This window comes from Austrofundulus limnaeus, unplaced genomic scaffold (assembly GCF_001266775.1).
Source record: "Austrofundulus limnaeus strain Quisiro unplaced genomic scaffold, Austrofundulus_limnaeus-1.0 Scaffold896, whole genome shotgun sequence".
Classification (NCBI taxonomy): Eukaryota; Metazoa; Chordata; class Actinopteri; order Cyprinodontiformes; family Rivulidae; genus Austrofundulus; species Austrofundulus limnaeus.
Window position 1 is genome coordinate 64051 of NW_013953298.1, and position 7762 is coordinate 71812.

Genomic DNA, 7762 nt, shown 5'->3' on the forward strand with positions numbered 1-7762 from the left:
GTGCTAGACAATGTTTTTGTAGATTTTAGATGGCAATTTGGGGGATTTAAGATGAAGAAATTCTAATACACTTGGTGTTTCTATATTTAGCTTAAATTTATATTTTATTATAGATTTAATTTGTTGATATTCTAAAAATGTATTCTTGTCAATACCATGTTGTATTATTAATCTGTTAAATGGAACAAAGCCTGCACTTTCAATTACATGTTCCTGAAGTTCAACTCCTTTACATCTCCAACCTGGRAAGTTTAACATAGTTTTTTGTTGTAAGATGTCAGGATTGTTCCAGATGGGTGTTTGTCTACAGGGGATTAGTGAAGACTTTGTCATTTTCAGAAATTCCCACCATGCTGCCAGAGATGAGCTGATATTAATGCTTTTRAAACAAACATGTTGTTTTATGTTTRTRCTAATGAATGGAAGRTCTGAAACCCTAATATTATGGCACAGTGTTTGTTCTATGTCAATCCAGGATTCGTCTAATGGGCTAGGATTTATCCATTTTGAGATGTACTATAACCTGTTGGCCATGAAGTAGAGGTAGAAGTTGGGAAGATCTAKTCCTCCCTTATCTTTAGTTTTCTGTAGTGTTTTTAGACTAATACGTGGGGGTTTATTTTTCCAAAGGAATTTAGAGATGAAAGAATCCAGGGATCTAAACCAGTCAGGTGAAGGTTTATTTGGTATCATTGAGAGTTTATTCTGGGTAATACCATTATTTTAATTGAAGCAACTCTTCCCATAAGTGATATGGGTAGAGATTTCCATCTAGTAAGATCCTCGTCAATTTTCTTTAAAAGCGGGATGTGGTTTAATTTTATTAAGTCTTCCAATCTCTGAGAAATATTAATACCCAAATATACGTATAATATTACCTGACTGCAGTCGTGAATTAAGAGAACTGTTAAGAACACAGTTTATTGGAAGAACTGTAGATTTCAACCAGTTTATGGAGGAGCCAGAAATTCTTGAAAAAGAGTTTATTAATTCAATAACCTGAGATAGAGAGCTTTCTGAATGTTGAAGAAAAAGTAAGACATCATCAGCATAAAGAATAATTTTATGTTCTATGTTCTTACATTGTATTCCTTTAATATCTGCAGTTTGCCTAATCGCAGCTGCTAAAGGTTCAATAAAAATAGCAAACAGTGAAGGGGACAGTGGACATCCCTGCCTGGTGTCCCTCTGAAGAAAAAACTAGAAGATGTTAAGTTATTTGTCCTAACACATGCTGTTGGTGAGCTATATAAGATTTTTAACCAGTTAATAAAATAATTTCCAAAACCAAATTTACGCAAGGTTGCAAATAAAAATTTCCAGTTTACTCTATCAAACGCTTTTTCGGCATCTAAAAACAGAATAGCCATTCCAGCGTTTTTACTGTGACAATAATCTATTAAATTAAATAATCTGCGTGAATTTGTAAATAAGTGCCTTCCTTTTATAAAACCAGTTTGTTCAGGATGAATTATGAAAGGACTTCTCCAATCTTTTAGAGAGGGCCTTACAGATTATTTTAAGATCAACATTGATAAGGCAAATAGGACGATAACTGGTAGGGAATACAGGGTCTTTCCCTGGTTTTAACAGGAGACTAATGTGCGATTGTTCCACTTTTTTTGTTAAATGTTCATTTATGTAAACGTTTATTCCTTTCAGTTTCTTTGCTTGCAATATTAAAATATTTCTTGATTTTTCTGCTTATGAATCTAATGACTATGGATGATTTGATTTTTTCTGATTTAGAAGGCAAGGTGTGACAAATGGAAAKGTCCTCATGTTTGATGTTGATGTCTCTGTTTTGTAAGAAAGTCACAACTTGTTGTTCCAGAGTAAACAGTTCTTCTTGAGGAGCATCTTCTGTGGTGTTTTCATTTGCTGCTACTCTTGCGTAAGTCCGGTGTTTAACTTCAAGTCCAGTAATTACCAAATCATCCCATCTTGTGTACTGTTCCAGATCATTCATTTTTTTCCAGTTCTGTTATTTTTTGTCTCTCTCAAGTACTTCCTCAACAAGCCCAATCAAAGTTCTTGCTGTGTTGCTACTCTTTTCAGTTCTTCACCCATAAAGTCCAGTGATTTTCTAATTTATTCCATGTTATCTGCTGAATTAATCTTTGCCCAAGCTGACCCTCTTCCCTGGCTGTGTTTCKGCATGACTCACCCAGGCCTGGCTCAGTGACAACCAGGCCAACAGCAGGTCCCCACTCGAATGTTTCCAACGTCCACCGCTCCAAAGGTAGGCCAGCCACACCGGCCTGGCAGCTCTAGCCGCCGCGGGCCAAGCCAAGGTCGGGCCGAAGAAAGGATAGAGCTACCAGCCGCAAATCCAAGCCGATGGCAATCCGAATCTCCAGCAATGGTGGAGCTGAAGGCCGCAAAGCTGAGCTGATGGTAGGCCGAAGCCACAGCCAAGACKATGGTGGAGCCGCCAGCCAGAAGGTTGAGCCGATGGCGGTCTGAATCTCCAGCGATGGCTATGGTGGAGCCACTAGCCAGAAGGCCGAGCCGAAGGCGGTCCGAATCTGGAGGCCGATGAAGGCGCTCTGAAGTCCCGCTCAAATCGAAGGACGAGCCGCCGGACTGCAGGCAGGGTTCGGGCTGGCAGTTTCAGAGCTCTTTACAAAACCTCCGCTCTCTCCTCACCAATGTGACGTTCGCTGAAACAGCTTCTTTTTGTTATTATGCTGCGAGGCTGAAAGGTGTTTTCTAATCCCAGTCCACAGTTGTTTTGGGTTCCCTGTCAGCGCCAGCAGCTGGGGTTCAAAGGTGGCCCGGGGAGCCGATTCAGCTGGGTATTGCCAGACAGACGGCTGTCGTGTCCCTCTCCCACAGATCTGAGTCATCGATTGTAAAAGAAATAGCGAGTTCTCTTGCTGTTGGGATTCCGCAGCAGGCCCCACCACAGTCTGTCTTCAAGATGTGGTGTAAACTGGGCTGCCCATTTCCATCAAATACAAAAGATGAAAGAAAACATATTTAAGAAACTTGGAATAATAAACATGATTTTACCCATTTTGTTACATTACTGGCATATTTTCTATTAAACTTGGCTCAGCCCAAGTGAAACAGGAAAGTGACATCAAAGGAGAACTATTTAAGAACATGAAATCCCGGGTATTAAAACAATATTATTGGAACTCTGACTCCTCTTAGTCTCGCACTGATGGTGACTTAAAATTATCTAATGACACATTTGATTCTTCTCAAYAGTCTGTGATGTAGCAACACTTTGTTCACATGCAGACATTCCTCTTTGACATCACTTCCTGTTACTGCACGTGCAAATATCTCAACAAATTTACATCTCAGAAACATATTTTGCAATACGTTTTTAATGCTGTCTTTAAAATATGCATACTTTTTTATTTGATGTCACAGGCACTTTAAGGTAAAAACATATTTTGTTCCTTATTTTGAAGAACCATTGCATAAACAAAACAGGTGAAGCTGTARTTTTATCATATCAGAGCTGATGAATTTGTAGGCATCATACTGAAGTAAATGGAAATTAAGAAAATGGCTAATTAATGCTAAACATACAGAAAATAAATATTGAAAACGTAATAGCAAGGTATGAAGTGTGTGAATTCATGGCAAAAAAAAATCTGAGGCGCGTTTTTAATTTTTTCAGTCTCTTCTGTTTACATGGATGAGTGGTGCAGGTTGTAGATCTGTTGCCTCCCAGTAAAAAGGCTGCATGCAGGATTGAATCCCGGACTGGGATCTCTGAACACAACAAACAAATTCTTGGTGGAGTTTGCATGTCCTCTTCAAGCACTTGTCAGTTATCTCCAGGTACTCAGCCCACCTCCTTCTCTCTTGTTATATCTTGTTATTGAAATAAGAAAAAATTGAGTCAAATCAAGTATTYCAAGAATCTTACCAAGTAAAATTTTCTTACTCCATTGGCAGAAATTTTGACTTAATTTGAGTCAAATTTTCAGACTAACAAGACAAATAATCTTACACATTCTGAAAACAAGATTATTATTCTTACACAATCAGTTCTTGTTCAGTAAATCAGTCTCAAAACAAGATCAAAACGATTTTTTGGCTGGATATAAGATTTTAAAACTTGGTTAGGTGGACATTTTTTGCAGTGTATTCAGTACTGAAGAAATTCATGCTTTGGATTTTGATTACTCGGACAGTTTACTTACAGATGAATTATGTACTGTTGGGGGTACTCCTGTAGTTTGTGTCAATGGGTCACAGAAATACTGTAGATCAAAAACTGATATTTTAAAGACCTTCACTTTAAAAAGTTGTTTTTTTTCTACAAACTCTTTGAGAACAATAAAAAGGTGTACATGTTAAAAATATCTTTAACAAGTAAGATGATATTTGTTAAAATCTAACACAGAACCCCTCTTCAAACTGGTGAGCAAGGCCTTATATACATACAGTTTATGCATGTCTGGTTGTCTGCGATGCCTCAGGAGGGATGCTGCATGTGTTTCTTCCAAGCCCTTAATGAGTCAGAGAGCTGATCAGAGGAAATGGGATGAATGGACGGATCAGTGAAGGTGTAGGAGCTGAGCAACATCACAGCAACGACACAATGAGAAGATGGATGGAGAGACCGCCACAGCTCACATCTGAAACTTTCAGCCTGATCAATAATGTGTTTCCTTCAGTTTTTCCTCACATCGTTGAGCTTTATCGACAGATTGCACACAGATCTAACAGGCCCCGGGATCATTATCTGCCYCTCAGCGTTCACATGAAGAGTGGACACTTTAAACAGCTGATAAAAGGCAGGAAAAGAAAGTAGGGTGTAAGACTTTTTAAATCCTTTAAAGTTTATTTTCATCACGTGAAGGCAGACGACGTCGATTTTTGCTCGTGTCTCTGTGTGAGTCTGTTGTGTTAGCAAAATATTTCATGAATAACTGGATGAGATTTAATGAAACTTTCAGAAGGTCGTCCCTGGTTTGACATTTACAATTTATTAACATTTAGAATCGACCCAACCCAAGATGGCTGCCACAGCTAAGCAAACTTACAAAACCTTAAAATATCTATAACTCKGTCAATTTTTACAGATGTTAAGCTAAAAGATGAGAGTTATCTTCAGCACATAACTTCAGTATCCACAAGATTTTTGCTTAAATCTCTGGCATTAATTCCTGTCATCGATGCAGTTTGTTTGTTAGCAAAATATTTTTTGAACTAGTGGATTAGTTGTAACAAAACTCTCAAAATGAAATCACTGAATAAAGGTCTACAGTTGATTCAAATTTAGAGTCAACCCAACTCAGCATTGCTGCCACAGCTAAGTGACATCAACTAACAATAAAATAGCTATAACTCTGGTAATTGAACAGATATTGAGCTAAAACTTAGTGCTKTAGCTGACAATCATCCCCAACATATTCTCTGAGTGCTGCAACTTGCATATTATTTAAAACTTTGCCAGTGACTGTAAGAGTCAACAATGTCAGTCTGTTAGCAAAATATCTCAAGAATCACTTGATGGATTTTATTGAAATTCTCAGAAAGTAATCACTGGATGTATCTCTACAAATGATTAACTTATACGATCAATCCAACTTAAGCAGACTACCTATTAGCTCACACCAAAGGGCTCTAACTCACTCAAAAATAGACATTGAGTTGAAGCTTGATGTGATAGTAGCTGAGAGTTACTCACATCATCTAAACCAGTGGTTCCCAAACTTTTTATCTTCTGACCCACAAAATATCCATGGCAAAAACTTGTGACCCCAAATATTACTGGTCTGAGTACACAAACTACATTAATAACTCTAAAAACACAGGCTTTTTCACAATCTAAACAGCTTGTACACACATATAAATACTTATTTATACTTATTTTGTGTTTTTGTAATAACTACAGGAAWAAATATTACATCAGCAATTGTTTTATTACCCTTTAAATTGATTTCTGGAGATTATCCAAGGTGCTTCATGACCCATAATTGGGCCCCAAGCCCAACTTTGGGAACCAAAGTGCASTGGTTCCCAAACTTTTCAGCTTTTGACCCACAAAATAACAGTAGAGACCTGTGGCCCCAACTATTTCTGGATGATGAACATTTGTATCAGGTCAACAAAACATGGACTTAATAACAATATTTTAAACTACATTTATACATTTTAAATACACTAACCTCACTCCTTTGTAACAACTAAGGCAAAAATGTAATTAATTCAGAAAATCTTCTCAGGACCCCACCTTGATGTTTCAGGACCCCATTTTGGGTCCAGACCCCAACTTTGGGAAACACTGATCTAAACTAAGTGCGAACACATTTCAAAGTGTATCTTGATGTTTTTACGAGTTTTGACCTAACTTTGTGTCATCAGAGCATATTAGTTTAAAACTCTGGCACAGAATAAAGCGGGCGATACGCAAATCATTTAAAGAATATTTGGCCTATAATTTAGTTAATATATTTATTAACCGTCTGTAAGCAAAACCTTTGCTTTTACGCAGATAAAAATGAATACTGTTTACAATCAACCAGGTCGGTCAAATGTGACACAACAGCGCCATCTAGTGGCTGAAAGCTGCAACAGCAGCGCTCTTCGCACACAAAACGCTCGACAAAATGGAGCCTGATGCTCGGCCATGACAATGCAGGTCAGACAGGCTGCATGTGCTGCACACAAAAGCGGAAGAGAGGTCTAAAGACGAGCGTGGCTCCGTGGGAAATCCACACCGTGATTCACGACCTAAAGAACCACGGATCAGCTGCACCTCTCCAAACATTTAAAACGTCCTCCGTGGTTTTTTTTTTTTTTTTGGTTTATTTCCTGGAAATGACTTTCACCGCATAAGGCCAAATCCTTGCGCACAATGAGGGTGCAGCCTTGAAAGAATGCACACAGCATCAGTGCTGGAGGCAAGTGCACAAAGTGAAAAAAGCTCCGTTTTCAGACACAGCTCTGTGTGTGTGATGTTAAATAAACCCCCATGATCTTTAATCGTCAGGGCTGAGAGGGGTGGGGGGTGAATGTGGGTCAACAGCAATCATGCATGAGTTCACCAAGAGTTTAATATGAGCAGAAACAGATAACAGGAGCGTATGTGATCTTTAAGGATAGATAGGATATGGATGTCCATCCTGTCAGTTCAGTCCTTTAATGAAGCAGTAGCAAAATGCAAATGTATTTCTTCTTCAGTATTAAACCTTTTATGTTCAGAATCAAATGTTTGAGCAGTTTTGTGACTTTAAAATGAAATTACGTTTCATATCAGTTGAAAAACTGCCTCATTTTGTTAAATTTAACTTCTTATGAAATGAGTTTTGAACCTTTGATGAGCTCCTGCTTAAACTAAAGTTAACTTCAGTTAGTTTCCAGGACCTTAAATCAGGCTGAAGAATCAAACCGGAGACGCAGATTCGAGGAAAATTCCCAGGACTTGTTTTTATTAAGAGAATTTGAGAACACAAGAGAGGGACCAGACACCTGCATTTATCAGGGAAGGATTCCAAATCCGATCTTTAAAAGAAAAAAAGAAAAGAAAAAAAAAACGAGAGAAAAAGCATTTAGAAAAGCTGACACCACAGCCCAGATGGAGCAGGAACTGTTTTTTTTTTATTTTCCCGTATTTTTTAAATAATTTTTCCTTGATTTTTTTTTCTTCCACGCAGGGTCGTCTAGAAGACGGGTCGGAGGCGATTCACTGTTCCCGGAATGTTTCACATGTTCGTCTTCCTCTTTCTTATGGACAACACGCTTAAAACACACTTTTTTTTTTGTTTAAAACACAATTTCAGTGAAAAAA